The sequence below is a fragment of the Mytilus edulis genome, chromosome 4 (genome assembly GCF_963676685.1).
Source record: "Mytilus edulis chromosome 4, xbMytEdul2.2, whole genome shotgun sequence".
Lineage (NCBI taxonomy): Eukaryota > Metazoa > Mollusca > Bivalvia > Mytilida > Mytilidae > Mytilus > Mytilus edulis.
This window is the reverse complement of record NC_092347.1, coordinates 50,183,034-50,210,457: the sequence shown is the minus strand read 5'-3', so window position 1 is coordinate 50,210,457 and position 27,424 is coordinate 50,183,034. Positions and strand designations below refer to the sequence as shown.

The 27,424-nt window shown below is 32.0% G+C and overlaps 1 protein-coding gene across 4 annotated transcripts in view; it reads right to left on the bottom strand.

Moving 5' to 3' along the window:
* The window catches only part of LOC139519906 (5-hydroxytryptamine receptor 1-like), a 98,623-nt gene that overhangs the window by 58,267 nt on the left and 12,932 nt on the right, over positions 1-27,424 (bottom strand). For 2 of the 4 annotated variants that reach the window (XR_011663749.1, XM_071312204.1), the window contains exon 2: positions 7,227-7,251. The gene's annotated coding sequence lies outside the window, so the exon portion shown is untranslated. Of the gene's footprint in view, positions 1-7,226; positions 7,804-27,424 lie in introns of those variants that run through there. The other 2 variants (XR_011663750.1, XM_071312205.1) reach the window with 2 other exon arrangements.

Genomic DNA, 27,424 nt, shown 5'->3' with positions numbered 1-27,424 from the left:
TTATCAGGAATAACCTTTATGTTTTGATTTATATAATTGATATAAATCAAAACATCGTGTTATTTCTGATTAATTTTTTCGAATTACTTTATTGAGGTGTTGAGAACCTTTGGTGACCCCATAGTTTAAGTGTCTTTAAAAAGTACATAGTGAGCAGTGGTCGTTACATACAAACGTTCACCTAAATTGTCCCAGTCAATGGATGAATTTAATGTGTCAATCAATGGCCACAGCCACACTGTTTTGAATTTCATTATATTATACCTCAGTTATTATTTTCTATTTGAAATAAGTACACAATATTTTCACTATCATAGTTTTGAAAATTACAAGCTTAAAACTATTGGACCGGTCAAAAATTTCCAACTATTGGAGCTGGATGAAACTATTTGACCGCAAGCGTCGTTATATTTCGCGGAATTTTTAATGCAGCTACGCGATTGGAGGATTTTGAAAATAACGCGGGAGTAACGACGTCGTGTTTTACCTATTGTATCTAGTATAGGGTTGACGCCAGTGCAAGACGTAGCCTTAGCATTTGAACATATCTATGAAGTAAACTTATGTTTTAATTTCTTCTTTTACAATATTACGATAGTTGATTTATCACCGCCATTTGTTGTCTGTTGTCTTTTTCGATATAATAAAAATTCGTGGAACAGTAAGTTTATTGTCAATCAAATACAACTATTGCCTTCGGCTACGCCTCATGACAATAGTTGCTCCTCGGGACAATACACTTACTATTCCACTCATACACAGTCAATAAGTATACATTAGTGAAGGATGTCAACTGTACGAGTTAAAAATGTTGAACTTGTATTTTCTTATGTATGCAGATGACACAGTATTCTTCAGCGAAAATTTTGAAATTTACAAAAGATGATTAATTGTTCAAATGACTATTCTAATAAGTAAAATTTATTTATCAATTGTTTAATTCAAAAACAAAATTTTTTGTATTCAGAAACAGAGGTCAAGTTAAAGCAAATGAGAGATGGTATTTAAGTTGAAATTCAATAGATATGTGTGATGAACTTTTATACATTTGTATCTGGGTATCTTATTTTGATATAATGGTTGTTTTACATATACCACAAAATCATTAGCAAACATAGGTCGTAAAGCATTATTTAGTTTGTTTAGTAAATTGTAGACTGACTGTTTTATTTTTGAAACTATTGCTGTCATTGTTTGACACGTATGTAGCAAGTATTTTGAATTATAGTTCTGAAGTTTGGGGTAATCACAAATGTGATGTTATCGAACCAGTTCAAATGAAATTCTTAAAACGTATTTCAAAGTTGAAAGCATCTTCTGCTAATTATATGGTTTATTGTGAGTTTGGACGATACCCTATGTTTATAGAAAGATATTGTCGAATGTTAAAATATTGGTTTAAGTTATTATGAACTGATAACTGTATTCTTAGATGCTGTTATGAAGAAATGCTTGATAGATGTAATAAAAAACCAAAAGACATATATAACTGGGCCTATCGAATTAGAGACATATTATACATGTATGGGTTACAGGATGTATGCATGGTTACATCAGGGTGTTGAAAATGTGGATTTGTTTGTAATTGAATTTAAAGGTAGAGTAAAGGGTAGCTTTCATAGTGAACTGAACTCATTTTTTGAAGATTAGCCAAAATGTAGGTTTTATAGATATGCATTTGACCCTAATAGGTTACAATTTTATTTAGATCATGCTGTAAATTATATTTATAAACCATGTATTTGTAAATATCGCATATCTGCTCATTGTTTGAATATAGAAATTTGTAGATTTTAAAATATTGAGACACATCTGAGACTTTGTAATATGTGTGATAAACAAGTAATTGAAGATGAGTATCATTTTATTTTAGTATGTGAAAAGTATAATGAACTTCGAAAGAGAAAAACCATCGTATTTAAACTCGTACAATTGCTATCTGTTCACAGTGTACAGGAACTATTAAACAATTAAGGGAAGTCTATGTTTTTCACAAATTAAAATTCATACATACTATAATTCCTAACATCCACATCATTTGAACTCGAGTGGTTAATTGTTTTTATTGGCAAACATACCACAACTCCTTTTTGTATATTGGTACATGTTTATGTTTTACCAAGAACGATGATTGACATTTACTATGCAACAAATTGTTTAGAACAAATTTTTGTTATACAGTTAACATAGCTACAGTTCATATATTGAGGGAAGTTATAACCCTTGTTATTAGCTATCGCCCATACACTGCTGGAAGTTATGAAAAGTGTTGGTCATGTAACTACCGCTCATATACCAAGGGTTCTAATGATTGTTGTAAACCTTGTGACCAGCTACCGCTCATATGCTGAGGGTACTAATGATTGTTGTAAACCTTGTGACCAGCTACCGCTTATATGCTGAGGGTTTTAATGATGGTTGTAAACCTTGTGACAAGCTATCGCTCATATGCTGAGGGTAGTTATAAACCTCACTTCTAACTACCGTCAGATTTGTGAGGTGAGCGACAACTAAGCATTATGGTTACTGAATTTCATAAATCAATAAAAACGTGTCTATAGGACGTTTTTATAAAATCTTAAGAGGCTGAACATTTGCAAACAACAACAGAGCTGCCTATACTAAGAGTAATGATTTTCTATATGGTCAGATATTAATGTGACTTCAAAGAAAAGACCAATAAAAGGTTATATCAATATAAACAATAATTTATTCTTCATAGTAGAGCGACGAATAGACCAGGTATGCCAAACCCAATAAATTGTGTGTTTCTCTCTAATGCAATTCTTATCTTAATATCGGTTAGACACTTGCTGTAGGCAATATAACGAAAAGACAATCGTGAAATTTGTCGATAAATGTATTCGCATAGAACTATAAAACATCCCTCAATTACTGATCTCTATTAACTGCGGCCATTATAACATGACAAACATAATTATTGCTGAGAACGATATAGAGACGTTATGCTTTTAATAAAGAAATTCCTAATATTCCCGATAAAGTTAAATTATGACTGCTTTGGTGTCGTAATGACAATAAAAAACAATATTGACGACATAAGTAAAATTCAATGTGTCTCAGCAGAGACATATAATACATATATATATATATATTATATTAAATCTCTGGTCTCAGTATTCGCTCACTTGAATTATCTGACATAACATTTTAAAACTCTGTTCATGCATATTCTATGTGCGTTTTTTTCTAAATGTAGATCTCGATATTTTTTCGGTTTATCCAATTAAAACCCAACAAAATGTTTTTTCTTTCGTATTCCGTACGAAGTAAAAGGAAACATGTTTCTTGGACGGACTTCGGACTCAAATCATAAATAGGCAGCTCAAGTTAAAATCGTATAGTACAGAAAAGTAAAAAAAATCAAATTAATTATTTAAAAAGCTTTATTTGAACATCATAATCAACACGACATGCATTCAAAAATATATCCCCTCTTATTTAAAAGAAAATATTGTTCCATTGATATACAAATCTATGCGAAAGAGTTAGTACCACAAAGTTATACATATTTACTCAATTTGCACTTCTGGAATATGAATTATACACTAGTTCTAATTATATCACCCTCACTCTTAGTGTACACAAATATAAAACTTGCTTCATTATTCGTATTTAAAAGTTCACTGGAACTATTTCACTTAATTATTAAAGCTACAGAAAATGTTTGTTCTCTAATTTAATTTTACTTTTGTACATTTTATACTATAGTAATCTATAATTCGTCTTCTACTTTTGAAAGGCACAAGGGATATAGTTTCCAATTTGTACTTTTCCTATAGCTATCTATATATTCTAAGCGAATTTCCGTTTAATGATTTATATTCATAAAAACCATTTTTCCCCAATAATTTAGACAGCTATCATTTAACTTTAAAATGAATTGCACACAAATAAACGCCTTTTAGAAAAAAAAAGGGTTCTGATTTTCACAAACATGTGAAAAATTTATTGTCGATCTTTTTTTGTCATTCCATTGGGTAAAATGTAGTCGATTGTACGATAATTGGTTCATGTGCATGCTGATCTAATGACTGGTAATCATGTCGATTGTTTATCTCTACATGTTAAGTGATAAATTAGATTTCCAATTAACATCTAATAAAATTATATTATTGGCTTGTATTTCATTACATCGACGGCATCAAGTTTATTGTGATTTATGCTGTTACAAATGTATATAACCGGAGGAAAACTACGTTAGAATTTATTATATTAAGCCTTTATGAAATAGCTTTGCGATTCAAGCATCGGTTTTCCTAAACATTCAATAATATGTTCAGTAAAGTGAAGAAAATTAGTTGCAAATATAGAGATGTTATTTCACAGCTGAGTAAGCCACTTCTATATATATTTCCAAGATATTGTAGTCTGTTCCATACATCATTGTTAACGGAATAATTAATCCGATTTACACAACGATAAAAACTAAAAGTTTGATACTTCGTTTAAAATGGACATTACAAGTTTTTTTTAAGCAATAGCTTTTATGTGACCTAGATTCATGCGGCTTTGCACCGACTAATAGATATTTGGTTAGATACCTTTAGTACCAAGTATATATTTTAATGGAACATCATTTTCTTCTTTTTAATTTCTTTTTATACCCTTTTCAATTAAAACTATGAATACCAGAAACTGAATAGTTTTCTCTATTCAACTAAACGAGAAATAATGTTTCTTTTTGTTTTTATTTTTATCAATTTTTTTCTATAGATATGCCGCGTGACCAGACTGAGTACTAAATATTTGGGAAACACATTTTTTGATAGTTTCTCGACAAGTGGAAACACGCACTGTAATTGTTTATGCCAATTTGGAACATAAACTAACACAACTGTAACTATAATGGTATTCTCAGACTTGACATAAACAATGGAATTGTACAATACATTGTTTTAAACAATTATATCAAAGGGTTAGATAAAATAAACAACATTATAATTATGTTTGTCAGTTTTTATTTGGAAGCATAAGTGCCTAGAGAGACACCCCCTGTTGACAGTGAAACAATAGTACCGACTACTTTGAGACTAGCTCCAAAACATTATAGCGCAATGACTGACCAAGCACTTATGTTTAATGTCTCACCATATTTGCTTATCTGTTTAAAAAAAGTAGTCACTTTTCCTTGTGATGCTGAAGTTATCAAAATCAATTGCCTCAGTCTTTTCTGTATTTAATCAATACAGTTTCCGCTGTATTAGTATATGGTCTAATTCTTTAATATAAAAATGAAAACTAGTACAAATCACCAACAAAACATTGACTTTGCTGCAATTGCCAATGAATATACTTCCTTACCAAGTCTTAATTCCTCCCTTCCCTACAAAAATGCTTCACAGAGATTGTGTTTCTTGTTTTTATGATAGAAAAAAATTACCGAATGAATTTGGCTTTCCGTATTTAAGAGGAAGAACATCTAGGCGAAGAGAAGTGAAGAACACTTAGGCGAAGGAGAAGTGAAGAACACATAGGCGAAGGAGAAGTTAAGAACATAAGTGCGATTAATTGAGCCTGTGAACAGTCGAAGGCTACCACAAAACTTTTTTGTAGAATAAACAAAATACAAACAATTTTCAGCTTTAAAAAAAACAACCGCCTTCGCCTCTCAACAACACAAATATACATGTAGTTGCTAGCCATGTTCGTTATCTTGAGCTATAATTAATAATAAATGAAGTTCTTTTCGATTGAGGTTAAAAAAAAAACATATAAAGATCAAGAAATTTTTAGCATTCCCTGAAAGTCCTATCTTATTTTTTTCTCTCCTTTTTATTTTGGAGGGGGGAGGTAAATCAAATGTTTTAAATTAATAAAAACATCGTGTAATAACTGTAAAAACAAAAACAAATTAAGGCTATCAATCATAAATGTAAAATTTTGAGAAAATTGATTGTCTAAGACAAAATTTTAAATAAATAGGAATGATGAATATTCTGCATAGCATGTAAGAATAGAAAGTTGCAAACAATATGTGTAAGAGGTAATAAATCATTAGGTAAGCTAACATTTTATCTCTAAGCTAGTCAGTTACTATACATTTCGTCAATAATTTATATATATATATATATAAATACTAAATACGTTTGGCAAGGAAGGTTCATTCACCCTTTATAAGAATGGGGAAACGGAGCAACAAATGTCAACATTCTCGTAAACAAATATTTCCACTAGATATATGTGTTGTTTAAGAACTGCACCTTTAGAATATGCACCTTACGGCTATCGGTTATACCAACTATATAGTTTGAATAATACAGTGGATCCAATAATCAGAAACCGAAAAACATGTTGCATGAGCCCATGTTTTTTTTACATGTTAACGACGACAATTCTGTAACAGATAATTAATGTTTGTTACTTCTTATCAGAAATATTTCAACAAAGAAAATAATTATAGACCATAGATATAAACGACAACTCTCCATCCAAGTCACAATTTGTAAAAGTAAATCGTTAAAGGTCAAAGTACGGCCTCCAACATATTTTTAATGGACAAGATTTTAAATTATTAGTTAACTTGTGGTTTCTTTTATTAATATCATCGTTAACTGTTTTTATACTATTCAACAATATGACCCAACATTAGTCATTCTGTATATATATAAAAAAAAAAAAAGACATATGTGTCACTTTTTCTTTGATATTACGTTAAAACTTAAAAGGAAACGAAATACGTTAAAGTTCTGAATCGTCAATAACACATGTGGATAGATCTTGCAACATAAGTTTGTATATTATCGATTAATACATATAATTGTTTGATAATTAACCTGTTTAATACAATGTCCTTTGAGACTTTACAACATATAAATAAATAAAATATTATTAACATTTGAGATATTAGGTATCTTTTGTTAACTTCAATTATACATAATTCTGCAGAATAGATAAGTTAAAGGGTGTGAAGGAAGACAGTTCCCGTCACATATATACTGGTAGCAGAATTTCTTTAGAAAATAATCACTTCATCAGGATCTATAGAATATTAACATTACTTTCAATTTTTGCCATTCTTCCATAACATTTTAATTTGCTGTAGTTCTGAGATGACATGGAGTATTTACAGTCTTGATTACATGTGACCTCAGTTATAACTGAACTTGAATAACATGATTACATTTTTTGATAGAAAATAAAGAAAGAAGAAAGCAAACAAAAAATAATTCTATGTGTTCAATAATTTTAAAAAATCCCCTTACCTTTGGTTGTTAACTATAGTTCGTCCTGAAGTGAAAAAAAAGAATTGTTATATCACCAACAAAGAAATCTGTTTTGTCACTTAACACACATAAAGCATCATGTAAGGTTTCGCAGACATCCTGATAAAAATAACCTCGTTTGCCAGCGAGTGAAGATTTTAGTGAAGTTACGCTAGGTTTTTGTTAATATTCAAACGCTACTCGTCAGTTGACGATCGATCAATGGAAGAAATTGATCATCTTGAGAGGAATTCAAATGACAAACTGAACAGCATCAGTACCGGTAAACAATGTATCTCAAACTCAAATTAATCTACGGACTGCCTTAATACTGATGTATAGTAACTTATAGAATACATCAAGATATTGATTTCATTTGTAGAATGTTTATTAGTTAACTTTTTTATATTTCCATTTCAATTGAAATGTGTGAATTGTATAATCCTCTCACGCATCGTTTGTGAAGTTTCTAACCAACTCATCACGCTGATTGCCTCCTAAATAGTCGCATCTTCACGGCTGACGGTTCACGATTTCTTAACACCAACGTTAAACGGCTTAAGGCTTAACTATCTATAGATGTATATAGAAAAGTTAGGGTGATTATCTTATGAAATATACATTTGTCTTGTCATCTGTCACATATTGATTAAACTGTGCACCGGAGACACATTGTATATACAACATTCATTAATACAGTATTGTAAATCGGAATTGTAAGTTTTAAAAAGGATACAAATGAAATTTAAATTAATTCATCAAATGAAGAAAAAGTGTATAGCAAAGAATAAAATGACAAAAGAAACAATAAGATAAAGCAAATATCATTGAAAAAAATAAAAATATTGACATTTCACCATTTTAAACATGTACATGAATGGAAATTAACCAATCAAATTCCCCGAAATATTTAACATATGTACAAACTTTAGTAACCATATAACCTCAAGTTTTCAAAATATTCTATAGAAACCTCAAATTAGAATTCGACCTATTTTTGTATGCAACCGGTTGTGACGTACCATGATTTGGTGGTATTACACCTAAAGAGTTGTCTCATTGACAATCATACCAAATCTTTTTTATATTATATCTGATCTAGACCTTTTTATGCATCATAGTGCTTTTATAATTAGCGTCAGCTCCATCATAAAAATCTGCTATACTGAATCAGCATTAAGCTATTAAAAAATATTGTAAGGGTTCCACATAACCCAGTGTCTCGCCTACTTTTGCTGTTAATCGCTGGCTCAACAAAAATGAGGAAGAAAATTAATAAAAATATTCTTCTCGATTTACCAAATATCTCCTTTATAAATAAAAGAATACCTGAACCAGCTGTGTTTTGCACATATATCATAGGCTTATAAATATTCAGTGTGTGTACATACTAGTAATAGAGTTTAATCATTAGAATAATGTCGTAATGGTATAATCTAGATGTCAATACAATATTAGAAGTACCGACAATAGTGAAGTGATGCATGAAAATTTATTAAAAATGGACAGAACACGTTACGATATTGAAAAAAATTATATGAAAGTTCAACGTTCACACTTCAAGCTCCCTATAATTATAGAATAACGTACGTAGTGGTTACCATGCCTTGACTTGACATAGATAAGCCAAAAATCAAAACCCGTATACAGTACACGACCCGAGAACAAGATGTGTTTAGCCGTGTATCAACTTGTATATATATAGTATGATCTTGCCATGTGAAGTTTTGTAAATGTGCTTGAATTTACCTCAAGAAAACTATACTGCACTTTACTATAACGATTGTTATCCAATAACTTGTCAGTCGACAAGGTAAATAATCAAAATCACAAGTCCAACTGAATGTAAAATCATGCTATTTTAATCTTTTTTCACATGTACAACATGTCAAAACTTATCATCTTTAACAAAACTTTTATAAAGCCATGTAAATCCAAAGACAATAGGATATTATACCCCTTTTTAAAAAAAACAGCATGAAATCGGAAATAATAATATGAAGACGTAACGATTTCCATCATGAACAAATAATCAATTTCTAAATTAAAATTAAACTAGAGGCTCTCAAAGGCTGTCGCTCACCTGTTGCTTCTTTGGATTTTGAAATCTTATAAAACAGATTAAAATCATAACAGATACCTAATAATATTTTTTAATTAAGTTTAATATTGACCCCATTATTTATTCAAAAGCAGACGCTTTTTGTAAAGTTTAAAGAAATTACCAATAAATTCATTAAAGTTGTAGAAAATGACGGAAGACAGATCAGCTACAAAGCCTAAAGAAACATTCATACCATGTTTGGTTTCAATTCATGAAGCGGTTTCCTAGAAGAAGACATTTGTATATATTTCCCATAAGGTCCTTTGTTAATCTAAGTCCCCTGTTAGCAGTCATCTTTGTTGATGGATTTGCTAAAATGTTAAAACACTTGGTCAGCACCTCATAAAGAACATGCATGCCATGTTTTATTTCATTCCATTAAGTGGTTCTTTAAAAAAAAAAAGACATTTAAATGTTTGACCATAGGGTCCTATGTAAAACTATGCCTGGGGATCATCTTGGATGGTAAATCGGCTTCAAAGTAACAAACACTTGATCAGCACATTATTAGGAACATTTATGCCATGTTTGGTTTCATTTCATTTGTTGGTTCTCTAGAATAAGTTCAAAATGTAAAAAGTAAACGACGACGGACACCAGGTGATTTAAAATGAATTATTCAAGTCTTGCATCGTGTTTCAATGTTATTCTGCCTGTTTCCCAGTTTTTATGCTTATAGATTTGAACCAACCATATTGCATCACATTAAATGTGTATTTCGACAATACTACAGGATTCCAACGCAAATTTAAACAGGATATATGCTATACCATTCTCAAGCAACCGACGATTTCTTCATAAGAATAGTAGTACTATTTAAGCACTAGTTAAATGAATTATTTCCAAACAACATTAAATAGAAATTCAATAAAATTGAGAATGGAAATGGGGAATGTGCCAAAGAGACAACAACCCGACCATAGAAAAAAACAACAGCAGAAGGTCACCAACAGGTCTTCAATGTAGCGAGAAATTCCCGCACCCGGAGGCGTCCTTCAACTGGCCCCTAAACAAATATATACTAGTTCAGTGATAATGAAAGAATGCTTTACAATCTTAAACCTTTTCCCTATATATTCGTAGCCCTACATCGAAGTTCACTATTTAAATATACCAAAAGATCTAAAACAGTGAAAAGCCAACGATTGTATAGTTGTCAAAACAGATTTCCCCTTTCCCTATGGAAACAGTTTACTACATTTTTGTAATGTCACAGTTTTGCATTGAAACGTCGTTTTCGCAGTCCCTTGATATTTAAAGCTGTCAAATAAATGTCACTCAGACAATTCTCCAAATCATCATGAAGCAACTTCAATATCATTAGCAACACCTCTCTTATTAAATCACGTGCTGTAAATTTATTGCCCTAAAAGCGGCTAATCAACAGACAATGTAATGGGCAAGGAATATTTCAAGGAAATGTTATGATATTGATTAGGGAAGCTAATAGCTATTTTACAATGTCAGAAAAGTTCATGGTTGTTATATAATGAACTGCATTTCCCTTGAATACAGAACATAAGAACTAATTCCATTCAAAGTGTTCTCTTATCTTAAACATTACGAAGCGTTACATGTGAGTACCTCAAATTATTGTAGAAGTACTTGCAATCACCTACTATAAACCTTATTAATGAGCAGATGATAAAAAGATGAGTTAATTTCAGTTTTTTGGTTCGTGTTGCTTAGTTTTAAGTTAAATATAAATTGTTGTGAAACTGCTGTTTGTATGAAGAAATTGAATATGACAAACATGAATATGAACGGAATAAATATATGAACGGATAAAGTCGGTCGTATCAGTCCCCTAAACCGATAATAAATGACAATCAAAGTTGAAGTAACAAACCAGTAATTATATTTAGTACTCAGCTGAGACATGCTAATATTAATTAGATACATTTCATATGCTATGTTTAAGCTGTAATGTTTATCAATCGACTAGATGTCTTATCATAGATCTTAAATTGGACATTATTCTAATTTTGTTTAATTGTTTATGAATATATATCTGTAGCTATTATATAAACTTGCTTCAGAGTAAACTTGCAATGAAGAATGCCCGGTAGTTGGTGATAGTTAGTTGATTTATGCATTAAGGTCTAACAGGTTTTTAGATACTATTTTTCGTATAGCCATTACACCACCACGCTCATGATTCAATGACCCCTGGTTAAACGGCCAAAAATAGTATAATATTGCTCTGTAATGGTATGATCTAATTCATTCCAGGGGTATATAAACAACCGACTGTAGAACGTTTGGCCATTAAAGCAGCCGTTGTGGAGTCCAAACTGTACAGAAACACCAAAATAGTTTTTAAAAAACCCATTACAAATCACGTAAACAAAATGGCCGCCTACCAAAATGGCTCCTTCTACCTGAATGACATAATCTGCAAACAGAAATTGTTTCACGCCCAACAATCTCCTTCGGGCACTGAGTGTCGACCATACGAGAGCTTTACAGTCAGTCAATGTCGTCAATATCACTATCATCGTTTGGATCCTTTTTCAAACAATCTCAAGCACAAACAAATAAAGACAAAAGCCGAATATTGTTTCGTATATTGAAGTGATTGCCGAAATCAAACCAAATGTACCGAAACTTAGTAGTAGCATTATATTGAGGTATCCAATACAGTAATAGAAGATCAAGTGTATTTTTGGTCAAAGTTTCAAGGGACATTAAACAGACCTATGATTATACAGGATTTACTCTTTATTAAGGTGTCGTGGGAGTAAATGTTGAGTTTCCAAGTGAATTGTCCAGACCTAATTCATGTATATATTATATACCGCCAGGTCTAATGATTGCCATATATTTTCTTGCTTTTTTATATCGATATTCTTAATAAAGTATGAGCGGCCATCGTCAATCAGAAAGCAACCAAAAAAAAAAACAAATAAAAGAATTAAAAGCATCTAGTAGACAAAACTCGTTCATCTTGATAGTTATCAAAGGTATCAGGCTTACAATTTATTACGCCAGACGCACATTTCGTCTTCATAAGACTCACAAGTGACACCCAAATCAAAATAGTTAAAACGCCAAACAATTATAAAGTTGAAGAGCATTGACGACCCAAAATTCCAAAAAGATGTGCCAAATACGGCTAAGGTAATCTATGCCTTGGATAAAAAAAATCCTTAGTATTTCGAATAATTCAAACTTTTGCAAACAGTAAATTTATAAAAATGACCATATAACTGATATTCATGTAAACACTGAAGTACTTACTACTTGGCTGGTAATACCCTCGGGGACAAAACGTCCACCAGCAGTGGCATCGACCCAGTGGTGTTAATAATCAAAAGTACCAGGCTTATAATTTATTACGCCAACCGCGCATTTCGTCTACATAAGGCTCATCAGTGACACTCAGATCAAAATAGTAAAAAAATCAAACAATAAGAAGGTTGAAGAGCATTGGGGACCCAAAATTCCAAAAAGATGTGCCAAATACGCTAAGGTAATCTATGCCTTGGATAAGAAAATCCTTAGTATTTCGAATAATTCAAACTTTTGCAAACAGTAAATTTATAACAAAATTACCATATAATTGATATCCATGTCAACACCGAAGTTCTGAGATATTTCATTTCTTTTTGATACATTTTCTATTTTGTTATCGATAGTTACTAGAAAGGACAAGGTACAAATTGAAGCCAAATAGGTCATTAAATTGAACATACTGTATTTCAATCTATAATGCTCTTTCATATTTTAATGTTAAGTGTATATGTACTTAAATAAAAAAAAAAGTACATTTAGGTTGATTATTTTCCCTTTTTATAAGTCAGACAAACATGAAATAACAGAAAATTCTGTAAAATAGAAATCATTATCATTATTGCAGACTTAATAATGAGGGGTATTTTTTTTTCCTGTAGATTTACATTGATTATGCATTGTTTATCATAAAAGTACTCGGTCTATTTTTTGGTCAGTTTTAGACAAAATTTTGTCATACATATATAAACTTTAATGTTTAACGATTACAAGTTTACATTTCCTGAAATATTTTAAAAATAAGTTTACCTGCTTAGGATTTTGCGCTATTGATTAGTTTATTATTAATAACACTTCCTGCTTTTGAAGAGTTCATGGCACTTTAACGGATAATTTTGATTTAATTCTACAAATAAAGCGGGCTTTTATATATTGCATAATATTGCTATATATTTTTGTACATAAAAGAACACAGTTTTCATTACGCTTCAAGAAATTTGTTTTTGGAGACATTAGGATGAATAGCTAAACTTTTCAAGCCCTACTATTGTCCTTTTTTCATAACATAATGCAAGTCTTCGGTTTGTCGTAGGTATGCCTTCTACATAAATGTCCATCCCAATTCAATCCATTTCTATCTCAGTCATTACAACTGACAGGACATGCTGGGTTAGCTCATCTTTATCTGCTACCTACGGTGTTAATTTACTGATAGATGGATCAACGACTTTCTACTTTCGATGACAGAAATAACAGTCGTATACCGCTGTTCGAATTTCATTAATCGATTGAGAAAACAACACACAGAAACGAACTAATAAACGAACTAATATAACAATGTTCATTTTTTCTGACTTGGTACAGGACATTTTAAGAAAAATAAATGGTTGGTTGAACCTATTTTTGTCGCATGCCAAACCTCCCGCTCTTATGGCAATGTTAAATATAACATTAAAATGACAACATTACATGACAGGACTACAATACAAATAAATGGGAGAAAAAGAGGGACGAAAGATACAAGAGGGACAGTCAAACTCATAAATCGAAAATAAACTTACAACGCCATGGCTAAAAATGAAAAGGACAAACAGACAAACAATGGTACACACGACACAACATAGAAAACTAAAGAATAAACAACACGAAACCCACCAAAAACTAGGGGTAATCTCAGGTGCTCCGGAAGGGTAAGCAGATCCTGCTCCACATGTGACACCCGTCGTGTTGCTTATGAGATAACAAATCCGGTAAATAGTCTAATTCGGTAGGTCCCATTTATGAAAGGGAAGGGGATTGTAGTTTCGACGTAAGGAACATATCCGAAATCATTTGTGAAACGATTACCATAACGGTCAACCAACTCGTGATGGCCTCCGTAAAATTTACGAAGAATTGATTTCAACTTCACCTCTTGGAACTCTTGATTTAATAGCTTCCTTGTGAGCAAAAACCCTCTATTAAGAAAATCATGATAGGAAATGAAAGCACAGGAATATCATATTAATTGGGAGATATATACACCGTATGCAGGTTCTGCTGGAATGTTGCTACTTAGAAATGGACAGTTCACAATTAAAAAGCTGAAATCATCTCTTTTGTAAAGTTTTGTTTTCAATCGACCCTCATTGTCAATTTCTAAATGTAAGTCAAGATATGAGGCCGACTTAACTGTATCTGTTGTATCCTTTATCCCTAGTTTAATGGGATAGATGCGTTCGACAGAGCATATAGGACAGGTTTAAAATTTAATACGTCAGACGCGCGTTTCGTCCGCACAAGACTAACCAGTGAAACTCAGATGAACAAAGTTCGAAAGCCAAAACAAGTACAAATTAGAAGAGCATTTAACCTATTCAATGTTGTACAGTCTACGTTGATACCCGCTTCAGTATATACTCAAAAACCCATTTTGGATAGTGAATGTTTTGCCGACTGACTTCCAAGAGTATATCTTACGTATCATCGGATTTTGTCTAATGCTTAGTTCATTTCTGTGTGTGTTACATTGTAATGTTGTGTTTGTGTTGTGTTGTTGTTCTCCTCTTATATTTAATGCTTTTCCTTCAGTTTTAGTTTGTAACTCGGATTTTTTTTATCGATGTATGAGTTTCGAACAACGGTATACTATTGTCGCCTTTATTTTAGTGTTAGATAATGGACCGCCATTTCACTGTCTACCTACAATTTTGGTTCTGATAATGCTTCCTGTCAGCGTTATTACTATTTCCGATACTCGTCGACCAGTACCTCGTCATCGTGGTAAGCGGGTTGCCAAGCTGACGAACCCTTGCTCTGAAACCAAAACAAAAATGGTGGCCGTCCTTTCCAACTGTTCCTGCATTTCGATCTATGGCAACAGATAATTTAAATACTTACAAAACGACTTCGGGCACTGAGCCGACCGTGCTAGGGCAGTATAGCCAGTCAAGGTCGTTATACAATTCCATCATACTTACATGTTGATCGACAAACAAACATATGACACAGGTAGCACAGTTCACAAGTTCATATTCTCACAAATTTTTTAGCGAGTTTTTACCAAACATGACAGGAATACTGTATTAGAAGTCTTTTATAAATGATAAGCATTTGGTTTCAATTGGATTAAAACCATGGCATAGATCGATTTATGAATTTCGAACAGCGGTATACTACTGTTGCCTTTATTTATAGACATTTCTTATTGCAAATGACAATTTTTCCAAAATCTTTTTTCTCTTTATCAATTAGGTGAAATGTTTCGAAACTGTATGAGGATTATGATTGAAACCCGAAACTTTGTCCTAATTGAATACTCCGGCTTCTACAATTGATCCTTCGTGAAAATATGCCAGTGAAGAAGAAAAAAAAACATGTGTGCGTTGCTCTTTAGTTTTATTACAATTCGACAAATGTTTTTATTTTAACATTACTCATGCAATAATTAATATATAAAGAAGACTACATACACGTTATTTAAGTCTTGGCGTGTTTTTATGCAGCTCATTTGTAAAGTCTAACATTTTTCATTTCCTTTATTTTTTCTTGCTTTTATTTCATGAGCTGTTTGGGGTTTTTTTCCATTTCATCTTGAATATGTATTTATCTCCTTTTAATTATAAACTATTATTACTTTAGTTGTTTACAATAAATGACTTGGTTATTTTTCAAATCGGTCAATTTTGTTTTGTTTGGAAAACGGAGCAAATTATTCTACAATGCAAATCCTTTAAGATATATAGATACAAATGGATACAGTTTGTCTATATATTGTTTTGAACAAGGGAAAAAGTAATTAAAGCCGGATTTCAGACAATTACTATTCGGATTTTTGTTTTGTAATATAGGAATTATTCTATGACGACCCAGACTAGATGGATTTTAGTAGAGATGTTGCTTGTCAACTATAATAAATACTAGGCTAATATTTCTAAATTAGCTATACTTTTGTTCTTTGTTAATTAGACGGAATGCATGTGCATATTGATGAGCAGTTTCAATACCCTTTTCTAAATAAAGATAATCTTAGTAATTGAAGAGTCACCCAGCTAAAAATAATGGGTAAAATATTAAGTATGCATCAAGCAATGTAACATATAACACATTTCGATATAAAACCAAAATTAAATATAAAACTTCTATTGAATCATATACATTTATTCCCCGTGCCTGATGGAGATATGAAGATTTGTTCACCCAAGAATATTCATATGTCACGAGGGCTTTGCCCTAGGGAAATATGATTGTTCGAGGGTGAGCAAGTCTTCATATCTCCGGAAGACAAGGGAAATGAATGTTTAATTCTACTGTTTTCTTGTCAAGTTTTTTGTACCTCATGATCGCGGTATACCATCTTTTTAACAAGTGCATTGTTTATTGTTTTCTGTTTGGCATTACATTAATAACTAAAACCATTTTATTACATCTGGTGATCCGTTTATTTTGCAATCGCCATGACAGTCAACAGGTTTTACGAACATATGTTGTCTGACCTATTTGTCAAATGCGTTTTGTTAAAATATACTTTTTCACTTTTTGGTCTTTTGGAAAATGTAAATAGATTCAAACGGTGTTTTTAATCTAGACTTGTTTATATTTGTTCGTTAGGGCTTATACAACACATGGGAGTTTTTAACGACCTTGACTGGCCATACAGCCCTTGCACGGTCGGTTTACGGCTTGTATTATATTTCCCTTCAGTTTTATATGATACGTCCATCCTATTTCGACTCTACAAATACAAGAGTCTATCTTAATTTGAGGAAAATTATATGGCCTTCTGAATACCGTTTTGATTCCTAACATCACAGAGACATTAATTGTCGAAATCCAGATATGTTGTACACATTTTTGCACCTCATGTTTGCGGTATACTATATTTTCCGCAAGTTTATTGTTTTCTTTTTGGTATTTCATTAATAGTAAAGATCCATTAGTTTGCCTTTTTAAAAATGTTTGAATCGAGCGTCACAAATGAGTCTTTTGTAGACGAAACGCGCGTCTGGCGTAAATATTAATTTCAACCCTGGTATCTATGATGAGTTTATTTTGTTACATCAGGGGCCGTGTCAACGAAGCTGTCCTAGGACTAAGACATTTCTTAGGATGGTCTTAGGACACGTCTTAGTCCTAAGTCGGGTTAACGAAAGTCTCATAAAATAAGATATGTCCTAAATTTGGTCCTAAAGTTAGGATATACAATAAGTTGTGTCTTAGGATAGTCCTAAAGGTGACATCGTGCTAAAACGTAATAAAAACAACAAATATGGCATAAACTCAATACTAAAAATACTAATACAATATTAAACTATTATTAGATAAAATTAATAAAAAAGAATATTGTTTAATGTTTGGTAAAGATTTAATTCTATTATATTAAATTATTTCGTGTTGTCTTTTTTGAAGCCTAAACAATACTATCATCATAAGCAACATATTTTAAATAATTCAAACATGGGAAAAAGTTTACTTCTTTTTTTACCTAATCCTGATTCGATACATGTAATGAAATCGAGTGGACCTAAGGACAAAACTAGTTTATGTACTAAAATTGCAGCACGAATATCACAAAGTTTTATGACCATTTACTTTTGTTTTCGTATTAAAATCATTTATATCTTTGATCATATTTAATAACGTATTTATTAGTATTCCGTAAAAACTTTAACTTTTATTTTGCGTTAATTGTTTTCTATATAAGAGTCATCCTCCCTCTCTTTACATATAGGTTCTAAAATACAATTCAATCTATGTCATACAAATCTCTACAAATATGTGTTAGGATGGTCCTAGGACCATCGTAGTTAGGACTGTCTAAGACAGCTTTGTTTTACATCCTAAGACATGTCTCAGACACGTCCTAAGACCATCCTAAATAATGTCCTAAGACCAGAGGCGGATTTAGGGGGGCCCCCCTTTTTGGGAAAAAATTTGGTTGCTTATATAGGGAATCACTGAAGCGTGACTGGAGCGGGCCCCCTCGTAGGTCAGTCAGTGGGCCCCCACTTATGAAAATTTCTGGATCCGCCACTGAAGACCTATCTTAGGAATTGTCCTAGGATACTTTCATTGACACGGCCCCTGGTGATCAATTTATTTGGCAAACACCATGGCAGTCAGCAGGTTTTAAGGAAATCGATTGTTCGACATGTTAGTCAGAGAAGTTTTGTTTAAAATATACTTTTTCATTTTTTGGTCTTTTGGCAAATGCTGTTTGTGCAGTATTTAGACCCCTCTACCAATACATTGTTTTGGATGCACACGTATACAAATTGCAGGGTTTTTTTTATCCATCACAATTATAGGTTTGAACGTTGTTTTCAATTTAGACTTGTATTCTGATGATCCGCTAGATAAAAGCTGTCGTAGAGTTGTCACGGCTTCAGACGAACTCGTCGGGCATAATGAATGCGATTTGGTGCAACGATATCTCAGTAGTATGTGTTCGAATACTGGGCAGGGAAGAAAACAAAATTTGCCAAAAAAATTGTTGGGCTGATGTTTCGACGAAATATATATATAAAGCAAAATCCAACCGTACAACATACATGACATTTACAATATGATAAAATGTAAATAAGTATAATAATCCAAAATGAATTATGCAAACTATTCCCATTTTCAACATTGTGCATTATATATCGACTTTTGGAATTGACTAAAGGAAAGAAAAAGTCATATTTATACAATATGCTTGCACGTTTGTCATTACTGATTTCCATTCAACATGTTGCTTCCGTCTAATTTTGTGACCTGCAAATTGTTTTGTTTCTCTTCAACTTCAAGTTTAATGATAAGCTTCAACAATGCAGATGTCTTTCCTTAATTTAACAATTTGTCAATTAATGTTTGCTCAAGTTACCATTAAAGACTGTCTTGTAGTTCTTGTCAGGTTCTGAACAAACTGCCACCGTGCAGCGACTGTAACAGCATACAAGTTTTAATTAAAATTCTAACATGTTCAATTATAAGTTACTGCAAATAAATACTGTTGTCAATTTGAACTCCAATATAAGTACATTTAAAATAAAAAGAATATACAGAGTCAAAACCTTTTCAGTAATTGAACATAGGAAACATTAAATATAATAATGGCTATAAATTAACGGTACAACTGTTTCTTCACCAGATGTGCATTTTTAACAATTATTTTTTCTTCACCGACACTAGGCAAAAATATTTGAAAATCAATACCTAATTCAAACGTCCAATTACCGGTTTAACCTAAACTTTTAGTGCAACACATTACTGTCAAATTTTGCAAATGTTTATTCACGACATCTCGAATTTAGTGAGTCTCTAAACTCTCCATAAACGTCAAGCGTCTTTGCAGGAATACACCTATGTAGTGTACAAATAAAGACATGTGGTATATGTATGATTGTAAAAAAAAACTGTCAATCAGAAACCAATGGAAGAGTATGTTGCTTTTCAAGTGTTTAGGTATAATAATGTATGTAATTCTTTTTGTTACAGTTTAAATATAAACTATGCTTTCGCTCTCTATATCTACAAGTATAAATTGAAAACAACTTTCAAACCTCTGATTGCGTTGGATAAAAACCGCAATTTTCATACTTTTGCATGTAAAACAAATGTCGTTGAAGAGGGGTCTAAATACAGCACAAACAACATTTTCCAAAAGACCAAAAAAGGGAAAAAGTATATTTTAACAAAACACATTTGACTAACAGGTCGGACAACTGATGTTCTGTAACCCTGCTGACTGCCATTGTCGATTGCCAAATAAATTGATTACAAGATGTAACAAAATAGATCTTAATATTAATTTAATACCAAACAGAAAAAAAATTGCGGCAATACATATCAATAATACTAAAATAACGAGGTCAAATTTGTTAGCCGTCATGGGGTAAAAATGACAAATCAAAGAATTCAACTTTATATATAGCTTATATACGACAATGGTGTTGATTAAAAATTACACCACTCTAGAACCTTTTGTTTTCCACATAATTAATATTGCCAATAATTAACAAGTTCCAAGTCGAATCCGATACCGATACCGATACCAATAGTATATTGACCTGTTACCTATACCTTAACTGTACGTTCCGCATCTGACAGGCGCACCACAAAACCGTGTATTTAGGATTTGCTATTTATAACTAACATTTGACAATGCTGTTGATAACAAATTACTAATAATTGATAAGTTCCAGGCTTACACAAAGTTATATACTATAATTCAGTCACGGACCAGCGATTTCACGGTTGTGTTCTAGTGTATATAAAAATATACTGCTACAGACAAATTTAAGAATTTGAATATCGAACATTCTTTTTAAGATTATGGTGATTTATGTGAATAAGCCATGGTGAAAATTCCAATAATCTCATATTTGAAAGAACTCGTTTATTTCCCACTCTTGAGCTTGTCCCACCTTTAACCAGATGTTCGCTTGTGACTTACAACTGAAGATTTAAGCTTTCATTTTGTTAAAGTGTGACACATACATGTAGCAAAGATAGATAATAGTATGGAAAATAAGACCACTTGTAACCATACGCCTCTATGGATTAAATGTGCACTCTAAGTCATTTGACCGAACGACAAGTTATCTAGATATAACTTATCAGAAATTGATCAAAAAATGAACATCGGACTAGAATGAACATAGACAGAAAACCAACGATGAAGCTTTTACACTCATCAGGGCTAAAGACCATTTCCATCGTTGTTCTAATGGACGATTTAAAATATTTCCATTGTATATGGTCGATCGTCAAAATGATAGTCTCCCTTGTATGTATTTATGTGACTTATGTATACAAGTCACGTTACCTGAAGATCTGTGAAAGCAGTGAAAGTACTAGTAAGAGTGATGAATTTTTATGTTATTTCTTCATTGACAGAAAAAAAATATTACAGTCATTCCTTTAATAATTTTCTTGTTTATATATATAAGAAAATTATCTGTGTAGAGTTGTCACTGGTTCAAGCGTACTTATAAATATAATTATTTCTGTGACTATATCTTACATTAATTTATAGGATGCTTTACTATAGATAATTTAGCTGATCTGTAAAAATAACATCTTCATGTCTTATATATCATGTACTGTAGTACGACGCTAGATTAAAACTGATGTGGAAAGGTAACACCCGGCCACCGAAAGCTTCATTTTAATGAAGCCCAGGTGGTCGTGTGGTCTAGCGCGCCGGTTACAGTGCAGGCCATTTGGTGTCACGATATCTCAGTAGCATGGGTTCGAATCCCGGCGAGGGAGGGACAAAAAATTTGCGAAAGCCTATCATGTTTTAAAAATTAACTACGCAATATACATGTAGTATAGTTATTATATAGATGATGATTGATATGAATTTCTATTTTTGATAAATTCCAATCTCGCATGTCACAATGTGAAATATCTCGTTTACCTTCTCTCTCGAGACTTTTACAGGACCTCTACTTGATACTATAATTGATTCAGAGACGGAAGATACCACAGGGATAGTCAAATTTCAGTCGAAAACAAACTGACAATGACATGGCAAAAAAACTAAAAACGATCGAATGACGAAAAATGTTTCCATTCTAAATTTTAACAGTAGCAAAACACAATGTAGTTTTACGGAAAAAATCACAGTAAAATAACAAAAATACCGAACTCCGAGGAAAATTCTAAACGGACAGTCATTACGAAAATGTCAAAATAAAAAGCTCAAGGAAGCTCAAAGAACTATAGGTCACCGTATGGCCTTCAACAATGAACAAAGCCCATACAGCATAGTCAGCTATTAATGGCCCAGAAATAACAAATGTAAAACAATTAAAACGAGAAAACTAACGGCCTAATTTATGTACCACAAAGGAACGAAAAACAAATATGTAACACATACAAACGACAACCACTGAATTACAGGCTTCTGACTCGGGACCGGCACATACATACAGAATGTTGCGGGGTTAAACATGTAAGCGGGATTCCAACCCTCCCCCTAACCTGGGACAGTGGTTGTCTCATTGAAAATCATAACAAATCTAGCTCCTTGTTAAATTAATATTATACATGAATTTGGTACATAATACCATGTTTGATATGGCCGACTTGTAGACGATATTAATTGTGCCCGACTCTGTCATAACGACTTGTTCAGATATGGAACCTAAGGCCACACCAATTTGATTCCTTGTTCGACGGACCCGCCCGCACCTAATTTTTTCAAAACAGAATTTTTTAATTTTTTTTATATTCCCGCTTCCCGCATCCGGAAATTTAATCATGTCCATTTCCCGCACCGTTTTTTTTTGTAAATATTATAAAAAGAACAAAAAATTGGTTACTTTCCCCCTTACTTATATTCCCTATTAAAAATGTTCGTTTTTAGAATAAAGTACAAAGAACTTCTGAAGGATTTGCCTTCAACTGCAATTATATTGTATGCTGGCGAAACAAAACTATCAATAGCCGCTGCATGTTTATGCACCTGTCCTGATTGATTCAGGGGCCTATAGTTCAGCAGTTATCGTTTGTTGATGTTGTTCATTGGTATTTTCCCGTTTGGATATATAAATTAGATCGTTGGTTTTCCTCTTCGAATTGTGTACGCTAATAATTTTGGGGTCCTTTATAGCCTGCTGTTTGGACTGTATCAAAGCCCTGTGTAAAAGGCCGTACTTTGACCTGTGTTTGTTATTATCAGGTTGAGAACAACCCTCCCTCAGACAAGGGGTCATTTTACTGATGTAGAAAAGAAAATAGAAATACCAAGGATTTGTATAGTTCTTCTATACAAAACCTTTTAAACTTAGAATTTTGTACTCAAAAAGAGGAGAGTTACATCATATTTTAAACAACTTTTTCTAAAAGAGGGGTCCACTTATTTTGAATAATATTAAACTGTTAAAGTAAATGTGTTAACATGGTTAAAGACCAGGAATATTACAAAATTCTTGGACATGTTTTGACCATTTAATACCAGATAGATATATAGTTCTTTAACAAAATATGAGCCTTTTGTACAAACAAATATATTATAACTTATATTGATCCATCATAAAACATGTAAAAGGGATATTTATAACAATAAACATCAAGGGGTTGTCCCCAAACTGATTATGACTTGGAAGGAGAATTGTCTCATTGTCAGTCACACATACATATAACCCAGATTTAATTATTTCTTGGTAAACAGGGAAAAAATACTTCAGAAATTAAAGAAATGTCAAAGTACAAGTGATAAATCAAGCTTTAATATTGTCAAAACCTACTATTTTATGTTTACAAAAAAAAATTATAATCGCTCGCCTTTACTTTTCAAGCTTCGCCTCAAAAATTTGCAAATTAAATATTTTTTTATTAAAATTTTCAAATCGCTCGCTCGCCCCAAATTTTGGAGTCCAAAAATCCGTAGAACAAGAAATTAAATTGGTGTGGCCTAATTACGTTTATGATTAAATGAGACCAATTACGATAGTTTCATGGACATTTGTTGACTGATTGTGCTATTTTCTGAAGAATTTCGATATATCGAAATTAACAAGGTACTTGATTGTTCTAATACGGTACAAAGGGCCTTTACCGTAAAAAGTGTCCGACTTGATGTAGATTTTCTAGATATCATAAACTTTCTAAACATTGACTAATATTCATTTAGTTTCAATTATACTAGAACACACCCGCGAAATCGCGGGCATTCAGAGCGGAGTTAAAAGTATGTAAAGTGTTGTTAGAAGTTTTATACCTCCTCCTTCATTTCCAAAATTTCAATATGAACATACATTTAGTATGTTATGAACATTTAAGTAAGGAGCCTGTAGTTCAGTGGTTTTCGTTTGTTTGTGTGTTACATATTTGTTTTTCGTTCCTTTTTTGTACATAAATAAGGCCGCTAGGTTTTTCGTTTGAATTTTTTTACATCGTCATTTCGGGGCCTTTTAAAGCTGAGTATGCGGTATGGGCTTTGCTCGTTGTTGAAGGCCGTACGGTGACCTATAGTCGTAAATTTCTGTGTCATTTTGGTCTCTTGTGGAGAGTTGTCTCAACATGGCAATCATACCACATCTTTTTTTTTTTGTTATCAATGAATTTTGTAAAATATTTAATGAATGGAGAATTTCAGAAAAGGTATCAAAAGTTCACATGAATAATTTTAGCGCTTATCTGTATTTTACTATATAAATAAGGGAGCTACCATTTGATTTTTATGGGGGGGGCTAGGATGAAAAATTTTGTCCTGCATTTTTTTTTAGTTGTAATCTCTGTCCTGCCTTTTCATTTTTCATTCTATTCGGTCCTGCCTTTTTTTTTTTAGTTTATCCTAACTTTTTTTTACCTAAATTGTCATCCTGCCTTTTTTTTTTGCAAAGGGTCTCATCCTGCCTTTTTTTTTTTACTCAAAACTCCTGTCCTGCCTATTTTTTTCAAATTTCATCCTAGCCCTCCCATAAAAATCAAATGGTAGCTCCCTAAAGTGTATTTACTTTCAATTCTTAGTTTAGTAATCGATCCATGGTGGTAAATTGACATAGTATACAGACCCTCTCCATTTAATAAACTCTGAACAGAATTAAAATACACTTTATTCGTACTATTTGTTTGTTCAAAGTATACAGAAAAACGCAAACCGGAAGTATAATCTGACTTAAAATTTCGTCCAATGACGGGACAATATCCGGATGCCTTTTTTCTCGTTTTTCTCCCAAAATAACTCAATCTGAATAATCATATGAATGGATGACAAATGCGACTATGCACTGTACATATAGGACACAGAGTCGTGTTGATTAATTTATTGTGGAATGAAGAGAAGCGACACCAAAAATGAGGTCTTCTCGTTTAATAGTATAGATGGAGATTTATTGTGGAAGTATAGGTCCTACTCCAGAAATAGAATTAAAATACATTTACAAATATGATGTATTACACTTAATAATGCAATATCATATAAACCCATTGCATAGTAAAATAATCATACAAATATCCAAAACTTTGTATTTTACGATTTTTATCATTATATCAAAAGATTTTTAACACGCATTGATATATTATTAATCTTCAAATCAAAAACAGTCTTTTTTTTAATTTAAATATGTTCCTTCAATTTATATTGCTTTTAACTATATGCTTCTTATAACTTTATTTATATGCTTCTTATTACTTTATTTACTGTTGAGAATCGAAAGACGTAATATAAACGTCAGTGAGAAAACCCTACAAACAACAAAAGCAACGGAGAACACCTTCATGTATGATATATGTAACATATATATATACAACCACATTGAACGTTGTTTTCAAATTAGACTTATTTATATACAACCATAAAAATGCTGCAAATGTTTTTTTCTACCGCACATCTGCATTTCAATAGTTGCAATATGTTCCAAGTCAGACATAGAGATGTAAGTCGAAGTCTTGGAGATTTGAAATAGTTCGCAATAACTGCGAGTAATCTTAGACTTTTACTCTGTGTTTTTGTATGCTAGTTGTGTTATGCTTCGTGTCGATATCATTAGTTTGTTCTTATATGACATCATATTCCGAAGTTAAGTGTGGACTCACAGAAGTGTTTAACTTCGTCACATACTTGTTCTTTGCCAAAGTCATGTCTTAGGAGCCTGTAATTCAGTGGCTGACGTTGAAGTCTATAACATGTTTTTTTCGTTTATTGTTTTGTCATTCAAGTCAGGCTGTTGGCTTTTTTTTTTACCTATTTTGCCTCAAAGAACGTGTTCAAATGACAGTGAACAAGCATTTACTTGCCACAGAACTAATACATGTCTATTAAAAATCCGAAAACAATACAAGATATCGACCTACTCTATATATACTTGTCTATCAGTGAGAGCAATAGACTTAACCTTTGAAAAGGATTAAATTTCAAGAGCATTATACATACTGTTTTACAAACAATTATAGTTTTAAAACTATTTTTATCGGTAACTTTAATTACACTCTATTTTTTCAGCTTGTGTTCTATATATAGACAAACTTGTAATGCGTCAAATATTTAAAAGTTTAACTTGTGGGCTAATATTGTCCCAAGCCTATCATGATTTAAAGATTAACTACGCAATCAAACCAGTATATAAATGCATGAAAGCTGATGTTATATTGCAGTAAGTCAACATAAAAAAATAATTATACAAATTCAGTCATCAGACAAATGATCGAATGCCGTTTCGCATCTCAATTTGCATACGACATGGCTGACAACTGAATAAATTATCTGCGATTCTTTGTAGGTAAATAGGATAAATAACTTCTATTAAACAACAATGTTGACTATTACTTCTGTTTAATTTGGCGTTAAATATCACCTACCTCAATAAAGGTCAAATTCTATTTAAAGAATGGTCTGCATGATCACAAGCGTGTGGTTGCATGGTCTTTGCTCGGTCAATGCTAAGTCAAGTTTGTACTGTAACTCTTTTGCAAGTAATAAGGGACTCTTGCATTCAAACAATTTATTCATTTTATGTTGTTGTTTATCGGAATAAAATCAAAACTACACATTTTCTATTGTCTATCATATGGATATATTAGCACATCACACAAAATAAGTTGATGAACTTAAAGCGGATTTTCAAAAGAAAGATATACTTGTCAACAAAAGAACGATACACAAGTTTGAACTCAAATTTATCATAAGATATAATAAATTGGAAAAACTGTTAAATTATCAAATGAATCAATTGCGCCACTCTCTATTTTCTGATGGTATTAATAGCGCCAATAAAATTAATACTAGGAGACTCAAATTGCGCCGCATTTACCTGTATATTTTTACATACATGTATAATCCGTTAACCTATCCACTTTTGATTAAAAGAGGGACGAAAGATACCAAAGGGACAGTCAAACTCATAAATCTAAAACAAACTGACAACGCCATGGCTAAAAATGAAAAAAG